Genomic DNA, 20,871 nt, shown 5'->3' on the forward strand with positions numbered 1-20,871 from the left:
TTAGCAAAAACAAAGCATCTATGCTTACACTCTGCATGCCTGGTCCAGGCAGACGTCAGTCATCAATCACAGCACCCTCTGCCACGGAACTGGGCATGGCCATAGATCTCTTCTCAACACAGTTCTCCATGTACTCATTACCAATATCATAATTGATAACAAATTACTGAAGGTTAGATCTAAAGGTACTAACTTCACACCTATTTCTTTCTTAGTCTATTACACATGGGATTATTACTGTTCAGCACTTCAATGGTTTTATTAATTATAAAATACTTTAGACATACAAAAAAGGTATTTTGGGGGAAATAATTTTAACATACATAACATACCCACTAACCAGCGAAAGAAATATGACATCACAAATTCAGTTAACGCTCCTCCCACTTTCAATAAATATATTATCCTTTTAGAAAAAGAACTGTGACTATACTCTTGTTCTCTCAGTTAAAAATATCTGTACAAAGCCTATATACATGTCCCTTGGAGTAAAACCAAGACATCACTATTCACCCAGAGACTCTTAAGTGATCTCTGACATGTGACATTTACCACATATAAAACCTCTATCACTGTCAATTTTAACAAGAGAAGGAAACTCTCCCACATGTCAACAGCCATAGTAATGGAAACAGAAGTTAGAAAATGACCAGAGGGTTCTTTCCGTCCAAACTTCTCACTGTCACTTAGCCAAAGGCAAAGACCTCCATTATCCCCCTTTCCTTGTGTACTGTCTGTCCAGCACACTTCTCATTTTAACATCTATAATATTTTTCAAAACACTTTCACACGCAATATCTCATTAACCCTACAAGATAGATAAGGCAGCTATATTTATACCCCAATTTACAGATATGGAAGAACAAAGCAATTAAGAGCACAAGCTTGGAGTCACTCAGGGCTTGAATCCCCGCTTCATTACTTCTCAGCAAAGTGAACTGCAAAATAAGATACCTGGCTTACAGGGTAGTTATGAGGATCAGATTACACAACATATATAAAGCACTTAGCACAGAACCTGGTGTAAAATAAGCAATAAATGAATGGTAGCTGCTGCTACTGTTATTGTTGTTGTTAATTATGCAAGATCAAACAGCTCCTAAACAAGGAAGCCAAGACTGGTCTTCGAGTCTACACAACACTGCATCATTCTCAAATGATCACCAGGAGTCCTATCTGTACAGAGTAGATGCCAGCATTTCCAGGCAATGCTTCCCCTTTCTCATCTAGACACCATGGTGATCACTTTAGGATTTTAAGAATAGAAAGCTAATAGCAATACTCACAGCTGATAACATCACAAAAAGACAACTAGACATTATGTGTGTCTCATAACACCATCTATAAAGTCATCTTTCCCCCTCCCCAAATTAAACCTTAATCAAGCTTCTATATCAAATTACCAATTTATAGGATATACAAGAGGGTAGAGAAACATGTTAAACTAAACAGAAATCCAGACTATAAGAAATTCTATAGGACAAGCTGAAACCGTGCACCTTAGATTGGGACTTGAACCCACGTGCCAGGACTCGAAGCCAGCTTAAACGCAGATTGGGACTTGAACCCACGCGGCCAGGACTTGAACCCGGCCAAAACCCACAGTCTTCCAACTGAGGTCACACACCTGGTTTCAGGACTTAATGAAGCTCAGGTTCTTGATGTCTCATCGCAGAAAGAATTCAGTGAGAGACAAAGTGATGGGTACGAAGTGGACTTATTTAGAGAGAAACACACTCCACAGACAGACTGTGGGCCATCTCAGAAGCTCAGAAGTCGAGAAAGGCACCAGGGTATGAGATTGTCAGTTTTTATAGGCATGGGTAATTTCATAGGCTAACAAGTGGGAGGAGAATTCCAGCTATTTTAGGAAGGGGCGGGATTTCCAGGAATTGGGCCACTGCCCACTTTTTGATCCTTATGGTCAGTTCTTCAACAGACAAATTAAAAAAAAAAGCAGGGTGGGGGGGGCGGGGGAGGGGAGAAGAAACCTACAAGTTAAAAAAAATACTTAAAAGACTTTTCAATCAATCCTGATGTAAAAACGACTTCTTTTTAATTCTCTCCCTAACAAAGCAATAGCATCAGCCCCATTACACATCTCTGTTTGAGGGAGAGAATATGCTAGTGACATAACCAGAATATATGGGAATATTTTAGGCTTTGGAGCATTTCCTTTTTTCCCTTGTACATCAATAAACTGGCATTCTGGTTTTTAAAAGAAAGACAGTAACACATATAGCCTTTACTCTTCCTATGCTACACCTATGACAAAAGTCTTATTCTGAAGCGTACTTTTAAAGACTACAGGTTTACAAGTTCTTAACGTGATCCTCCCCCCTCAATCCCACCCCCCAAATCGACAAGAGAGGGCTGAAGCAAAGGTCAAGGGAAAAGACAAACAAGAAAAGTCAGGAGGAACACTTTTGTAATTGAAGCTTAAAAGAAAACCCACACCATCAACAGGATTAGCTGTCAACAGGAACGTTCCCAGAAGTAACCCATCCTATGATGCGATTTGAGATATCTTAATGAAAATTATAGCACCTCCCTGTCATCAAGAAGCAGCCAGCTTAAGGTAAATTAAATGAAAATTCATCTGACGTTTCAACATGGGCACATGCTATAATGAAGATTACTTGTTTATTTCCATATTATTCTAAAAAAGATTTGAGACAGCTCACAGAATGCATTAGAATTAAAAAGAAAGAAGTCGGTGCTCTGTGATGACCTAGATGGGTAGGACGGAGAGGGGGTGGGAGGGAGGTCCAAGAGGGAGGAGATATATGTATACATATAGCTGATTCACTTCCTTGTACAGCAGAAACTAACGCAACATTGTAAAGCAATTATAATCCAATTAAAAAAAACTGTTAAAAAATAATAATACATCAAAAAAAAATAAATTTTAAAAATCTACTTAGTTTTATTTAAAACAAACAAAAAAAAGAAATGACGAGAATGAGGCAAAGAGAAAACGAGGGAGGAAAATAAAGTCAGAGGTAAATTTACCACACAAACTATGTGCCACAAGGTCCTATACAGTTGCAAGGGAAGGGCTGCACACCTGACTGAGCTACCTTGCAAAGAGAGAAATACCATAGGTTATAAGAGTCACGATGACTATGTAATACAAGCAAACCAATTGGTCAAAGGAAATGCAGCTTTTCCTGGTACCCAGACTTGGGAAAAAAAAATTACTACACATTTTTACATAGGTTCTAATAATGATAATAATGATTTAAAATGATGATTTTTTTTAAGATTCTTTTTACATTTTTTTACATGGGTTCCAATACTGATGATGATGATGATGATGATAAAAATGATAGCAGCTTGAACTATACATTTAAAAATGGTTCAGATGGTAAATTTTATGTTATGTGCATCTTACCACAAAAAAAAAGGGGGGGGAGGGGAACAACAGCTGCTCATTTTCACTGCATGTGTCCTGGGCCAGGCATGTTCTAAGCATTTTATATGTTTAAAGTCACAAAATTCTCATAACAACCTTGTGGAGGTAGGTACAATTATTATCCCCATTTTATAGATGAGAAAACTGAAGCACCAAGAGGTTAAATAACACATAACTAGGAAGTAGCAGAGCCAGGATTCAAGCCCAGGAAATCTAACTACAGAGCCCTAACCATTATATCACCCCTCTTCCATAAAGTTGTCTCCCTTTTGGGCAAAAGCATTTGCCATCAGCTAAGAGCAGTATTTGTCCATCAACTCTTAGCTCATTTTGTGTTGTCTTAGTACTCCAGATCACCAGCTAATAGTCATAGTAGTAGCAGTAGTTACAACATCAACAAGAGCACTGAGATAAAGGAGATAATATCCTCACAAGAATTCTACAATAAGAGGCGTACTAAATTTTATAAAACTGTTTGTTTTAATGGCCCTCAATAAAGGTTTATTGCATTACACCAAATAACAATTCTGTAAAAGTAATTCTACCCCAGTCTAAAACAATGCAATCAATATATGTAGCTCTCTGGTATTCTGGCTTGATTCAATCAAAAACTGATTGTTTCTAAAGCAATGGATTAACTGTGTATTATTTAACCAATTCTCAGAGTCCTGTTTCTGACTACGAGGTTTCTGATAAGAATTGGGCTGCAAAGTAAGTGAATACATACTTGCTGGAGTAAAGCTGTTCTGTACTGCCAATTACAGGTAAACTATACACTTTCATAGTCAATCAAGTACAGAGTTAGGTTAATATGCTCTTAGGAAAATTAAGGAACCTAACCACGAAAGATATATAAGTATGCAGCCAACCCACCTCTCCACAGGGGTGAGCCAAGAAAATAGTTTCTTATAGGGCCAAAATTTTCCTCTCAAAGTGGTTCTGATTCAGCACCAATGGACAAACGGTTAATTGAGTCCCAAAATTCTATGTAATCACAATGATTTGGACCTGGAAAATTCTCCAAACAAGAGTTTCTCAACTTTTAGCTCAGCCATAAAATTACCTCAATTAAGTACGCATAGACTATCCAATTGAGACATGTACCCCTTAGCTAAACAAAGTTATATAGGCAGCTATACAAAATTATCAGGTATAAATCAATTAAATATTCAGGGATATCTGTAAATAAATAAATAAGATGTGGGTTTTGGATTAGATATCTCACATCTTTCTTTTTGAAATAACTAGGTAACAGGGTCAGCCGTTTACCAAGGACATCCCTAATTAGTATAAAAACAACTACATCATGAGTATATTACTGCTAGGAAGCAATTAAAAGAGGCCCAAAAGGAAAATGAAAACAATATGAACAAGAGAGCCTTAGGGGAAAAAATCCAATATACAATAAATATCTGATAAGATGATCAACTTTATCAATAGTCAGAGAACTTCAAATTACAGCAAGGCTTTATACCAGTCTCACCCATCAGATAGACCCAAAATAGAAATGACTGATAATATCCAAAGTTGATAAAGTTAGGGGAAAGCAGCAACTATCATACACTCTTGGTGAAAGCATAAAGTGATATAGCCTTTGTAATAACATTTTGAAAGGACATCAATTTTTTAAATATGCATAACCATTAATTCCATAGGTGCGTTCTCAGACACCTGCAAAAACAAGTGCAAACTGGGATGTTTACCAAAACATAGATTGCAACAGCAAAAAACTAGTTTTTAAATGTCTATCAAAAGAGAGATGGTTAAATAAACTATAGAATATACATCTAATGTAATGCTATGCAGCATTTTATGCAAAGATAAAACAGCTCCTTCATGTTCTGACATAGAAAGATTCCCATGATATTAAGTTTTTTAAAGCCTATAACAATTCAAAAAGTATGATCCCGTGGGTAGTGGGGAGGGAAGGAGAGGGATAGCTGCCAACAGGGGTCTGAAATGGTCAGGACTCTTTCAGTTCTGAGAGAGAAACCCAATTCAAACTCACACAAGCAAGTCAGGCAACTGAGTAACTCATTTAACTGGGAAATATAAAGTGGATCTACTTTAAGGTTCAAGTGGATCCAGAGGCTCCAATGACTCCCCATGTGCACACATGCGAGCATGTGAGAATGTGTATGACTGTGCATTTTTAAGTGTGCCTGTGTGTAAGAGAGAGTTGGTCAGCTCTTCTTCAGTCTGTATGTTGGCCTCATTCTTTCCCATGGCACATAGGCTTCCTTCATTTGGCCAGGCACACTCTATGTCAGCTTAGCAACTCCAAAGGAATAAGCCTGTCCCTCATCCAATATCTGTTTTTCAATCTCAAGGAAGGGGTCTGAACCTGCTTTAGTCATATGGCCATCCTGCAGCAGTCACTGTGTCCAGAGGAATGGAGCATTACGACAGACCAAGCCTAGGTCACATGCTCACCCCCTGGCCAAGGGGTAGGATACTGCAACCTGAAAAGGAGGTAAAGGGAATACTAGACAGCCTAAATCTATACAGCCTAAATTACCAGCTATCATATAATTCACTACAGAGACTTTCACCTTTTAACTCCACGTACTCCCATTTCTTGGAATTTATTATTTGAATATAGTCATGTATTATATATGATTTATTTTTTAATTTAAAAAGGAAATAATTAGAATGCAGTCAGAAAGAAAGCCTAAGGTCTAAAAAGTTCAGGGTTGATGACTTTAGAGTTAAATTGAGGGGAAAATAAGCCTCATGTATAAATAACGATTGGGGCTTCCTAGCCCTGCACACTTGGCCAACATTTTAACCACCACCCAAAGGTCCTTATCAAACCAAGCATTAAAAGACAAACAAAAATATGGAGGAAACAGATTTTAATTAATTAGCAATATGTTGATAAGAGGGAGGGAAAAGAGGTCTAGGGACTATAAAGAGAAATTTTATGAAATCCTCAGAGAGCAAATGGCCTTCAATAGTATCTGAAAGCCCTTTATGCCCCCTCTCACTTTTCTCACCTTATAATCTTAAGAGTATATGTAGAAATATTCTGGATCAGTTTTACTGAAGCCAAAGAATCACTTTCTACCTGTTTCAAATACCTACTCTGAAGATGGTCGCAAACCATCTAAACTAAAACAATTTATAATACCTACCCCTGAAGTAGAGACATCAGTAAAAATGTCTCCTTTAATTATCCCAAGAGCTACCATTCAACACTACAAGTTCTTCTCACAAATAAATTTAATAATAAAATCCTTATTTATACTGACACACAGAAACAATTCTTCTTTACTTCAATGACTCCAAGTAGGGCCTACCAATTCTAGTATTCATCTCTCTGAATAAAGCCGATTCTGCTACAGTGAGGCAAAGACATTTACTGCTCACTGAATATTCATTTCTTGCCCACATGCCTGGCTCCGTAAGTAGTGCCCTGTGACTTCTTTTGGCCAACGGGCTATAAGAGGAAGTGACATGGGTCACTTCAGGGCCAAAGGCCTAGTAACCAAGGAGGCTCCATGTTCAGATAATGCACCAAACATATGTACTTTATTATTCAACTACAGAACGCTTTTTTTCATATTCCATGGGATGATGCTATAAGCATCATTTCAAATCCTAGAAATTTAACTGAAATTCCATTTCCTCCAGGAAGCCTACCCAGAGCATGCTCCTGGCATCATCAGTAACACACTTACATGTACACTGCAGGTAAAGAACTATGAAAAGCACTGTGGTACTGGCACATAACTAGTACAATAAATGGCCTCTACTTTCTATAATGTACAATGTGGTTGCTGAGAAAGGACATATGTCAAAACAGAAACAAATATAAATGATAATAAATAAATTTCAAGTGAGTGCTAAAAATTGTTAAGTGCTAGAGGAGTTTCCACATATCTCAGTTAGCAACTAAGTAAACTAGTTAGTTATATACTCCCTTATGACATCTTTTATATTATTTTTTAATTCATGTATGATTGAAAGCAAATGAGACTCCCTATAAGGATCATTATCTCCCTGAAGGGCAGAAACCCTAAGGTATAACTACATCATGGTGTCCCATACTAACCATTCAAACAACAATTATCCAATAAAACTTCATCTTTTATTGAGAAGAATGTGTTGAAAAATTAAACAGAAATGTAGTATTCCTCAAGACATAAGGAATTTGTGTCTCCAGCATGGCTAAGGAGAGAGTCGAACGAACACAGGCTTTTCTGTTATCCATGGCAAGTGGAGTGCTACATTGGAAAACAAAGAGTCACCAGGTTACCCCAGACTTTTGAACATAGCCCTTAACAGCCAACTTCTTATGCTGTAGGACTACATGCTCTCCAAGCAATATCTGATTTCCAATTCAATTTCCCAAATACCCTGAAGCCAGTAAAGAGGATCCCTAGATATTATGTATGAGTATTCCAGGCACACATACAAAAAAGGCCTATTTCTCTAAGTACATTAATAAGTAGTATCATGATTTAATCAATATGACTTGCCAAACATTTTAATATCTACATGCATAAGACATTGCAGAGGACAGAATATAAACATGATCCCCTTTGCCATTCTCATACCCTAATTTGGGAGATAGGACACATGAAAACAAAAAAATTCCACAGAGTATAAAGGCAGTAAAAAGTGTCAAATTAATAATAAGGAAAATAAATATTAAAAGAGTTCAAAGAAGGAAGGGATTATTTTCTAATTTTATAATCTGAACACTTAACAAGCAAGGTGGAATCTGAGCTGAGCTTTAAAGGATAAATAGAATTTCAAGAGGTATAGACTAGGATAAGGGAGAACATTCCAAGGAAAGGAATTATAAAGGAGTGCAAACAGACAAGCCCAAGGGATGTGTTAGGGACAGTAACTGACAATTTTACTTCAAACAGTTTATTGGGGGAGACTAGTGGGAAATGAGACCAGAAAAGCAAGTTGGTACCAGACACTGGAAAGCTTTAAATGCCAGGCTAAGGAACTTTATCTTGACAATGATGAGGAGCCATTGAAGGGTTTAAACAAAGTAACACAATGAAAATCAAAATTAGGATGATCATTCCAAAACAAAATTTAGGACAGACTGAAGAAGGAACTCACTGGGGACAGTGAGACCTCCCTGGGATACTATGGCAAATATCAGGCCTAAATTAGCAATAGAATGATGACAGTGAGGAGAAAAGGAATAGATCTAAAGAGCTGATAGAACTTGGAAAGTGTTTTCAGCATATGTCAAATCAGACCTTAAGGACTCTAAAAAGCTGAGATTCAGATGCTACAAAGAGGTTAAAGCCACAGGAACTGTGAATTCCAGCCTACCCAGCAGGGTCTCCCAATACTTGAATCGATGCTGGGCTCTTCTATACATATATTCATTTCCATCTCCACACTCATACAAAAGATCCACTCTTTTTCACTGGGATTTGGGGGAACAGAGGTGGGAAATGATATAGAAAAGCAGCCAAGTGACGAAGGCCAGGTAATTGTGCAACAAACAGATAGGAGCTCAAACATCTATAAAGGCCAAAGGCATTGCGATCACATCTATTGCAAAATGGAAAAACAGACTGCAAATCCAGTCATACTGCGGGTCTGAGTAATGACATCAGATATATCCATTAAACTTGGCAAGAGACTAAGACTGGATGAATGGAGTTATTGAGGTCCCAGTCCTTAACAAAAGAGATTCTTAACCTCTGGGGAGGTCATGGACCCTTTTGGGACCCTATGAATTTCTCTCCAGAGAAATGCACAGACTCATAGAATTTTGCATATACATAACTTCAGAATGTTCACAGACACGCCCCGCAGAGCCTATCTAGAGACTCTCAGTCCATGAACTCCAAGGGTTCTTACTTAAAAACCCGTCCTAAGCTTGGTGATTAAGAACTGATTATCTGTTGTAACAAGCATGTTGACTGGAAATGATGTGACTTAATAGGGCACGTACAATTATTAGTGTGTTCTATGTAATATTAATTGTATATGTTACACAATGGGTATCTATGTGGTAAAGAATGGTATGTATGGTGAACTAATTATCTATTATGCAACATTAATAGTTTAATGGACATGCTTATGTGCATGGGGTAAATAATGTATGATTATACACAGTATGTATTATGTACGATAAAGCACGTATGTGTGAGTACATTATGACTGGGTAGATCACCGAATGCACAAAATACATAGCAATGGGATAATTTAGAATATATTCTTAATACTAGCATAGCACATGATAATGTTTCACTGTTCGTGTGTAATTTTTCAAGGAGTAGTTTAAGTAGAATTTCAGCTTTGGGTGCTGGTGCTGGAGCTTCTTTTGAGTCTTAGGGAGAAGTGTTATCCTCCTTTCCTGATTTATAAGACCGGAGTAATAAATATATTACAGAGAAAAAAAAAAATCCTTCCTACAAAACAGTGGTAACTATTCTTATCATATACCCCACGGCTAAAAAGGTTTTGAATAAGAAGCCATATATGTACATTTATTTATAATTTATATACATTGCCCACTAGACCAATAAATTATGTGCCTTATAAAGCATACACAAAAATGGATATGTAAAAGAATGACATTTATTATAATAAAATAAACAGTTTTTAAACATTTAATATACCTATTGATGACACGGCTTTATGCTCTCCCTAATAAATATTGTTTTTAATACTACCACCATTTTTGGTGACAGTAATGTGATGAACACTATTATTTTTAAATTTTGCTTTCATATTTTGTAATATAGCAACTTAAAAGTCTGGTTCTAAATTCAGTTCATTTTTATAATAAGTAACTCTTTTATTTGGTTTTAATGGTTATCATAGCCAAAAAACATACTTCACAAAGATGAGTATAACCAAAGGGAAGAACTGCATCACTTGCTGCACTGAATAAAACATGAATTTCAATTTTCAATCCTCTTCACCATTTATGCAAAAGTTTTTGCTAAAATTCAGACAGTGCATTTCCATATTTCCTGATGACAATCAGTTGTTCTTACTAACTCATCAGATAGTATTGCCTTTTTTATATTTTCAGTAGATGGGCCCAAAACCACTAAAACGCCTCTCTTACAAGGTCTTTATACAGGTTAGAAAATTTGGTTTTCAAGTTCAAGTGTACATATACAAACATTCTTAAAGTTTTAACATCATTTTCAGCAATTAAATCCAATAATGATGGAAATAGTCCCAAATATACATTTTCAATAACCTCTCTCCGAAACATTGAATTTTATTTTGTTTTGAAAGGTAGTTACTTTTTGAGTCACTGTTAAGAATTTACCATCATCCCAAAGGGACAGATTTAGTGGGTTTATTTTCATAAATATCTGCTAGGTAGTATACTACTCACAGACACTTGTCAGAGGAAAATGTCAGCAAATTTTGGACATTTGTATTTTTGTGAAAGAAAAATTAATAAGTCATCTTTAAATTAGACAATTCTTAAGTCCTTTACCTCAAGATGACCAGTTAACCTGTATGAAATATTTTATAAAAAATCTGCTTGGTGACTCCTTATTGCAATACAATATATGTTTAGTCTACTATTTAAAATAATAAATCTAAAAAAGCAATTACCCAGGCTCCTATAAACTGTAAAACATCACAGCAGACTGAAAGTAAGAAACTTTCTAACACACCTCTAATATTTCTCTGATAATTTTATGTAAACCCTACTGTAGAGACCACTGTTCTAAATGTGCCTGGGCTCCCAAGGGTCAAAGCTCTCCATGAGTCCCTTCCAACCAATTTCCCTGGCATGCTATGGACGTTCAAAGGAGTTATCTTTAAAGGTACTCTAATTATATTGTATCCATCTCTGAATTACTACCAGTTGGCAAAAGACACAACTGCAGTACATTCTATGACATCAGCTGTCTTCAACACTGTTCCCTCAGTGTAATGTTGGTTAGCAATTCAGTCAAATAATAGACAGGGCTGGAACAAGGTCCAAGACTCTTCATGACATATCCTGCCTTAAATCCTTTTTGGAACATGGCAGGGCATAAATAAATCAGTAAAATAAATCATGAAATATATTGAGAGCCAGGGGCTTTCAACTTGTATGACCAATCTAACTTATAGAGTGACACATATTTACATAAGGATGACATTTTTACACTTGAAAAACAAGTCCACTGCATCATCTTAAGAATTCCAAATGATAACATACTGCTTAAAGAAATAGCTACTGCTTTAAAAAAATTTTTTTTTAATTTTTAAAAGCATAAGACAGTGAAAAAGATTTTGTACTAACTTCCATCAAGAAAAAAAAAGTATGTTCTCAAATATACATAAAAATGCGTAAGTTCCCAGTGTGGTAAGCCTTACATATGGAATCATTTCAAAAACTATGAAAATATAAGATTTGGGGTGTAAAACCCGCCAAAAAAAGATCCACATAGATTTGGAAAACTGGCACTTCTCATTTTCATCCAGATCTACAAACTTCACCGTTCCTCACCACCTCCCTCCATTAAAATCATTCAATGTCTTACAACTGCACCTAGAACATCTGGTTCCCTCTCCCACTTCAGCTGGTGCCACCCTCCCGCTTGCACTTTCCCCCTTTATGATTCCCAAAATAACCCCAAGCATCTCTGTCCTTTCATCTTTGCTATTTAATCTTCCTGAATATACTGCTCTCCTCCCCCTCACTCACACAGAAATCATCCTCTGCCTTCAATGTTCCTGTCCACCACGAAGTCCACCACGAAACTTGCCCCTATCCCTTTCAAATGAAAATAATTGCTCACTCTCCTGATTCCTCAAAGTACTATTTCAGTACCTCTCTCATAGCACTCATCACATTTAATTAGTAATATAGGTATCTGTGTGTAGTTTTATCACCTCTCTTAGGTCATAATCTCCTTACGGACAGGATCTATATCTTATCATTTAACTTCCCTATCTTTTAACAACACAGCACCTTGAACAAAGTAGGTACTCATATAACTATGTCTTGAATGAATGATGAGTGGCTACTTAGAAATTCAATTACAGACTTCCTGTACCACCTGGAATGAAGAGGGAGGTAGGAATTAGACTTTGTAGAACAAATATCTTTTCCCTGGTTTCCTCCAAACAAACTCGGCAAAGTAAAGCCAGTATTACACATACAGGTACTTTCAAAAGGCAAGGACATTTCATCCTTCAACTATCTGGTCCAATATGGCATGATATCTGTATATATACAAACATACACTCACAATAGAATATCCTCTACTGTTAAACAACCGAATCTATGCTTGATAATAAAAGCATGTAAATGTTTTAACCATATAAGCAAACTAAAAATGCAAGATGTAATATATTAAAGCTATAAGAATAACACCTGGGCTTCCCTGGTGGCGCAGTGGTTGAGAATCTGCCTGCCAATGCAGGGGACACGGGTTCGAGCCCTGGTCTGGGAAGATCCCACATGCCGCAGAGCAGCTAGGCCCGTGAGCCACAATTACTGAGCCTGCATGTCTGGAGCCTGTGCTCCGCAACAAGAGAGGCCGCGACAGAGAGAGGCCCGTGCACCGCGATGAAGAGTGGCCCCCACTTGCCACAACTAGAGAAAGCCCTCGCACAGAAACGAAGACCCAACACAGCCATAAATAAATAAATAAATAAATAAAAATTAAAAAAAAAAAAAAAAAAAAGAATAACACCAACCATTCAAAATACAAGTGGAAACACAGAGAATGACCAAGCAATTTATTCCAAATGAAAAAAATACCCTAAGCTTTAGCTATTTAAATACTAACAAAACATGAGAGGCAGAATTTTATTGCTAAGAATCCAAACCAACCATTCAAAGATAAGCTTACCTAGACAGAAGCACCAAAGAATCAACATTACTAAAGTACAAAGGTGAGATCAGAAACAGCACAAAAATCTTAAAGTGATACTTTCATTAAGTAACTGGTACACTGGCTCCTGGATCATCAGAAAGCAATGGAGATGGCAGCAGTCTCTACTGCACATGTAGACAACAGAACGGAGTCCAGAAAGTAACAGAGGGCTACAGTGTGGCCAAGTGTGGGGAGCACCTTGGAGAGAAGCCAATTTAGAGGTATGCTCGTGATTTCAGGTCAGAAGACCTGGACTCAAATGTCATCCCTAATACCTACAAGCTGTGCAATCTTATACCAGCCACTTAACTTCCCTGAGCTGCCTTTCCTTGTTTATAAAATGTAACATATAGAGCAAGCACAGTACCTGAGTACACTGTGTCTCGGAGACAGTCCTCAATAAATATTTGCTGACTCCGAATGAGGGCCATACAAGAAAAGCAAACATTTCTCTCCAGGCACTTTTGTACTTTTTGAGACAGCAGCCTTAATTAATTCCTGATTAATACCTTATTACAATATTTGACAATTTTTGGCCAAAAGCCAAAAATATGCCTTTCCCACTAGCTTACACGTTACTCAAAATCTTACTAAAATTCTTAAAATTTTAAATCTCTTTGTAATAACTTTCAAATACAATAAGTAACTATCATAAAGAAGACTGGGAGCCAAATACCTGGGTTCTTGCCCAAGTAAAGACACTAACTATGTGGCCCATGAAAATTACTATATTTGTCTGGCCTTAGTCTTCTCATCTATAATATTAACAAGGTTGTTCCAAATTACCATTAAGGGCCCTTTGCTCTAAACGTTGTGGTTCATGCCATCTCGAGGATTTTCTAATCTAATTAGGAAAGCCAATTCAACATACACTAAAAAGAGAAACTCTTTCAAAAAAAAAAAAAAAAAGAAGAAGAAGGAAAGGAAGAAATTTATTATACAGAACAAACTGATCCTTAAAAAGCTAAAAATAGAACTACCATATGACCCAGCAATCCCACTCCTGGGCATATACCCAGAGAAAACCATAATTCAAAAAGATACATGCACCCCAATGTTCACTGCAGCACTATATACATTAGCCAGGACATGGAGGCAACCTAAATGTCCATCAACAGAGGAATGAATAAAGAAGATGTGGTACATATATACAATGGAATATTACTCAGCCATAAAAAGGAACGAAATTGTGTCATTTGCAGAGACGTGCATGGACCTAGAAGACTGTCATAAGAGTGCAGTAAGTCAGAAAGAGAAAAACAAATATCATATATTAATGCATATATGTGGAATCTAGAAAAATGGTATAGATGACCTTATTTGCAAAGCAGAAATAGAGACACAGATGTAAAGAATAAATGTATGGATACCAAGGAGGAAGGGGTGGGGTGGTGAACTGGGAGACTGGGATTGACATATATATACTACTATGTATAAAACAGACAAGTAATGAGAACCTACTGTATAGCACATGGAACTCTACTCAGTGTTCTGTGGTGACCTAACTGGGAAGGAAATACAAAAAAGAGGGGATATATGTATACGTATGGCTGATTCACTTTGTTGTACAGCAGAAACTGACACAGCAGTGTAAAGCAACTATACTCCAATACAAAAAATTTTTTTAATTTAAATGAAAAAAAAAAGAACAAACTGGGTAATCGATGCTAAAGGAGTGTGATAAAAATCAAGCTTTCTAGAGAACATACCAGCTCTGACTGTTTTTGAAGGTTAAGTGATAAAGGAAAAAGGAATACAATTTAAATAAAGAAACGAAACATGTAAAATCAAAGAAGCAAGATATCTACAAGTGATTATAATACTTTCTTCACTTGTGTAGCACTTTACAGTTTACAAAGCATTTCTGCACATGCCATCTGCAGCAAATTTTCTGGAATGAGAAATACAAGAACAGTTTAAATGATTTACATTTGATAAATTTTTCCACAGAGAGTCTCCACTAAAAACAATAACATCAAAAAATATTTCAGCAAAGAATTTTTTCAACATTTATATGTAGGATGAATTAGAGAGGCAAATGCATGCAGGCAAACAGCTATAAACCTACAAATCATAGAATTTCAGCACAAGAAGAAATGTGAATTCAGACCAATATGCTCATCTGATGATAAAGAAACTCAGGCCCACAGAGTTCATGTGATGCTAGTTACTCCATGTGCAAAATGACAGGGGGACCAGACTGTAGAGGCAGAAATAAAGGGGGAAATCCAAGAAATTGCAAAGAAAAGAATCAGATAATCTGATGATGGATTAGGCAGTGATGTGTTTAGGTTATGGAAATGTAGAAAACATTATTAAAGTCTTAACTACCTGCCCATCATTATGCTAGACATATCTTGTTATTTAATATAATAAGTTAATTTAAAGGTCACAACAATATGAGTTTAAGTACATTATTCCAATTTTAAGCACGAAAACCTGAGGTTTACTGTGGTTAAATAACTAGCCCAAGGTTACATCTACTAAGTAAAAGAGCCAGGGCACCATTCCTGTGTCTGAAGTCAAACATCCATTCTCAAAAGAAGCTTAAAAACTGCCTCAAAATTACAGGCAAAAATGAAGTATCACTCTGGAAGCATTGGATAAACCAGTGTTATTAGACTTCTGGCCCTGTTAATAGGTGTATTTCACTTCTGTGCTTGCACCTATTGTTATGGATCTCATCTGTCTGTTCCCAGTGGTCAGGTCCAGGACTTCTCAGTAAAGCCCAACTTCCCACCGTCCACATTGAAACATACCCATGGGGAGAGATTAGATCAAAATATATCTAAGATGAGGGTGACTAGACTGATTAATGTGAAGTCTTCTACAACTCCTCCAGTGACTATAGCTTCTGTTTTGGCATAAGCTATTTATCTTCAAAATATGATAACTATACTAAGCTTTTCTAAAAGCCTGTCATTTCAAGAAGCCTCAAAAATACTGTGTTGCAGATGGGGGAATGGGGGAGGAAGCATGGATTCAACAACCAACTCTACTTGCATTTCTAGAACTGGACTTAAATGTTGGTGTCAGTGTTTTGTAATAATTCTTCTTATTCAACCATGTATCTTGCAGAAATATAAAACAATAATTTATGTTAATCCAAATACTGTGCACCCACAAAACATCATCTGGAATTCAACTAAAGGAAAAAACCTGCACCTCCTCCTTAAACTAAGCAACCAAGAATGGTACACAGTTGCCACTAGGCCATTTTATGACCTCTGACCCCGTATGTTGAGAGAGAGGCACAAAGTCTAAGTAAAACACAAAGAAGAGAGAAAGAAAGGCTTGAAATGACTAGACCTCACCTCCAATGGTAAGAAAAAAGGTTAGAGACCATAAGGTCCATCCTTAGTGACCAATAACCAAGAGCTAAGCTACTGGTTAACCTGGGAGAGAAGCAATGAAGAAGTCCTTTTCTACAGTCTAGTCTGTCCAACTCATAGGAAAGTCGTACAAGGTGGGGAGAAATTTGTATGGTTCTGCAGCCCAAGACTGGATATAGCGCTCTGTCATTCAACTCCTGAAACACATGCACTTCATCCAATCCCACACTCTTCTGCACCCGATATTTGGAAGTAATGTAAAAAGGAGCCCACCACATGTTTTTGGACCTATGCTAGGAAAGCAGCTGATGGCCCTCTGAGAATTCCTGTGATTATCATAGGCAGAAAGTAAAAATCACTGCCAAGACAATAATGAGAATCCTGGGGATCTCCTCGCCCCATGACTTAAGAAGATTCTACTCGGTGGTGTGTGCTGTGTTTACCTCCCATACTTGCCCGAAAATGAAAGCTATTTTAGGCCATATGGTTTAAGACCAACCAATCCCAAAAGATATGCAACATATTCAAGCAATGTGGAGCCCTTGGGGGATAGGGCAATAAAGACAAACTTAAGTAAGGAACAAAGGTAGTATGTAAGAGAAGTTATGGTGAAATCGATGAGGACAGAGAAGAGATGTCCTTTAAAAAGAATTATAAACCATACTCTGATATACAGTCCAATAGAGAAAAGATTTTCAAAGAATGTCCAATATCCTTTCTTCCCCGCTCCACCTTTCAGCACCTCTATACCACCCTCATCATTTACTCAACATTTAGTCCTGGTGAAGACCGATCACTGGATTAGCAGGATCAACAGTACATGCAGAGAACATTCCATCCTGGGAGCAACATCTTTAAATTATTTAGGCTTGTTTAGCACCCTTCCGTATAGAGTAAAAGCATGAAATTTTGCCAGTGCTTTCACAATATACACCAGTCAGCACCATAGCAACCCAATCCTCTGCCCACCAAAAGATTAACACATACAAAGAAAACAGGAAATTCAACAAAAATTAAAGTTTGACCCTGGACTCCCTCAACAGTTAAATTGTCTTAAATAGTGGCAGTATCTTTATACCACACCCACTTCATGCTACCCTTACAGCTTCCTGGCATAAGCAAGTTCTTGGTATTATACAAACTGCTGCTTCTGTTTCCAGCCCAGATTTCTAGAAATGAAACCCTGGAATTGAAGGAGAAAGAAAAACAAATGTTGGCAGAAAGAGGGAGGAAAATGCATTGTCTATATAATCCCAGTTTAAGTGGAACAATCACCATTAGTTCCATCAAGCACTTTTTTTTCAATAAAACCACTTACCAAAAATGCAGATCTAAAATACTCCCTTGGCTTAAACCACACAAAAAGTAATTTAAAAGACACAATCCTACAGATTTTCTCAGAAGGAAATGAGAAAAAGATCAACTATAAACTATGTAAAATTCAAATTCTGCACCTTAAAAATCAAACTTCATTGTGAGTTAAATAAATGAAATAAATAATCAGTGCAAAATGTTTACAAAAATCAAACCAAATGCCTGTTCTTATAAGCAGCATCCCTGCATTTTCTCTCCAAACCATATATTCCCTATTCAGGCCCCCTTTTTGATCCATTGTTCCCAAAGGATAAAACCTGAATAAGAAATAGGGGGAAACCATTTCCAACGCTAGTTCACAAAACCAAATTAGACCCTTCCACAGAGTACAGGAGATAAAAAAGAAACACTTGCAGTTGCATCTGTTTATGACATAGTTCAAGGAATGCCCATTTATTAAGCTGAATCAAACCTCACTGCTACTTTTAACCCAAAACTATTTCTAGTTCAAGAGCCAAAAGACCCAAGCAAACACTTTCTTTTTATATTATTCTCAACATGAAATCTGACCCCCTTCCTACTACATCACAGCTTCTGTGAAACAAGCTGAGAGGCCCCTTTGGCCAACTTTTTTTTTTTTTTTTTTGAGACTAACCTTCAACCAATTCCAAAATTGAAGACAAACCTCAAACAAATTTAACCCCTGAACTCCATCCCTTCAGCTGTACAGTATAATCTAAGCTTCACCGCAGCAATGTTTTACACAGACACTTGAAGATTTCTTAATCACTGAAGTGAAAGCCTCAGCCCTCACAAATCATCGCCACAGAGATTACTCTTGGCATCAACAGAGGGTGCTGGGACTGCAATTCACTCCAGAACCCTTCATTCACCACCATCATGCTCAGCATTAAAAATTCACCGTCTCAAAAGGAAAAAAATGTCACCTTCTCCACAAGGACACCTGCCTCTTCAACACCTACAGTGAATGAAGAGAGCCCAGCCTGAAAGGCTAAAAGATCCTCCAGCTTCAAGTTTTCCTCCCCACCAAACTGCAGCCACAGCAGCACGGACTCTCCTTGTCACACATACAGGCTTTATTGTCAAACCCTCCGTCTCCCTCTAACATCGTCAACCGAGGCAGTGTCTAGTCTATGGGAGTGACTACTTTAAAAACAGAAAACAAAAAACAACACAGCTGGGTAGTAAGAGCAGGGACCCTGGTGTCCGGTTTCTCCATTTCTCTTCCAAGCGACTAGGGAATGGCTCGACTTCTGTCGCTGACCATTAACCCATCCCACCTCTCAGTCTTCCAGCCAACATGTTTGCTCCCCTTCCTAAATCCTTTCAGCAGAATCCGACGAAGGGGACCAAACCCTAAACATAACAAGAAAATCTCACTTATCCATCCCGTTTCTGCCTCCGAAATCCCTCGTCTGGAGAAGGGTAAAGCAAGTGCGCGGGGGTAAACAGAAGCGCCGTCGGAGGCTGCGCTTACAAGAAGGCTCGCCACGGTCATCCCCATTTCGCAGTCCCGGCAAGCGAGACTCTGAGAGGTTACCGGGCTTGCCAAGGTCACCGCGCTCGCCGGGGCCGAGGGGCGCCCGCGCCGACTTCCGGCTCCCCCTCTCGGCGGCGGGGAGCGCCCGCGGGCTCGGGGCGCCTCTCCCCACGCCGGGCCGGCGGCCGCGAGCCTCGCGCACCCTCCGCGGATGCTCGCCCCGTCCGCTCTAACTAGGGCAACTGGGAAACGGGGCAGGGAAGTCGCTGCTGCAGCAGTTTCCATCCGCGGCACAGCCCCCAGCTGGTGCCCGTGACAGCTGCGACCTCCGCCCCCTCCAGCCGCGCGAGGCCGAGGGAGAAGTCGGGGAAAGTGGGAGGGGGAACGGAGCGGAGAGAAAGGAGAACGGCGGGCGGAGGGGCACCAGCTGCTCCCGCCCCCTAGGGCCTCCGCGGCCGCGCGGCTCGTGACAGCTGCACCCACCGGGAGGCTCGGCGCCCGCCGCCTGCCACTCACCTGCCGCCGCCGCCTCTGGGCCGCGCTGACGGGCGCCGCGCTCGCCCGCGACCGTGGCGGCGCCGCCGCGGCCTCCGCCGCTGCTCGGGCCGGGAGCCCGCCGCCGCCGCCGCGGCTCTCCGGCCCCCTCCTCCGGAGCAGGAGTCCCCCCGCAGGGGGATGCAGAACGGACCGGGCGCAGGCTGCACTCGAGGGAGCAGCAGGGAACAGGGCAGTCGAGGCGCTCGAGGCCGCGGTCCAGCCGTCTGAGGGGAAGGCTCAGAGAATCGCTTCAGATTCCCGCTCGCCTGGCCTGAAAAACAGGCATTTCAGGCGCTCTCCGCGGCCGCCATGTTCTCCTCCTCCTCCTCAGCTACCGCCGCCGCCGCCGCCGCCACCGCCCCCCGCTCGCGGCCCCGCCCCCTCCGCGCCCCGCCCCGCCCCGCCCCGCCCAGCCCCGCCGGCTCCCGGCCGCCCCGCCCACTTCCCGCCGTCCTGCCCTCTGCGCTGCCCCTGCGCCCTCCGGCCGGCCGGGCTACCGCGATCCGGTGCCCGGGAGCTCCGACGGCGCTCCGGGGGCAGCCAGTTCCCCGCCCGCCGGGCAGCGAAACGAGGAGCTGCCCCGCGCCCTCTGCCGGCCGCAGGCCCGAGGGAGGGCTGCCGCGGTCCCGCCCCGGCCCGCGTCCTAACGAAGTGTGGGAAAGGAGGCCCTAACTCTTCCCCTCCCCTCGGGGCGTTCCTATGACTGCTGCCGGGAAGCCGCCTCGAACCCCAGGGTGCTTTCAGCTAGGCCGCCCGGCCTGCAGCCTCCCGCTGGCCTGATCTGTCCGGGAAGGTGTGGAGCGGCGAGGGACGCAGTAGACCCGGGTGGAGTGGGTTCTGGCCTGTCCCTCCGCTAATTTCTTGTATTACTTTGAGCGAGACACATCCGCAGCCCTTTATTCTGTAAAACTGGGAGTTGGTTGCCTAGATGATTTCACAGGCTATTAG

General features: G+C 40.0%; 1 protein-coding gene across 11 annotated transcripts in view; it reads right to left on the reverse strand.

Annotated features, from left to right (window-relative positions):
- Positions 1–20,280, reverse strand: part of NCOA1 (nuclear receptor coactivator 1) — a 259,310-nt gene extending 239,030 nt beyond the window's left edge. For 9 of the 11 annotated variants that reach the window (XR_014234946.1, XM_082357422.1, XM_082357413.1 and 6 more), the window contains exon 1: positions 19,903–20,280. The gene's annotated coding sequence lies outside the window, so the exon portion shown is untranslated. Of the gene's footprint in view, positions 1–1,627; positions 1,774–19,383; positions 19,727–19,902 lie in introns of those variants that run through there. The other 2 variants (XM_082357419.1, XM_082357418.1) reach the window with 2 other exon arrangements.
- Positions 20,281–20,871: the final 591 nt, after the last annotated feature.

Source organism: Balaenoptera borealis, assembly GCF_965194805.1.
Source record: "Balaenoptera borealis genome assembly, chromosome: 15".
NCBI lineage: Eukaryota > Metazoa > Chordata > Mammalia > Artiodactyla > Balaenopteridae > Balaenoptera > Balaenoptera borealis.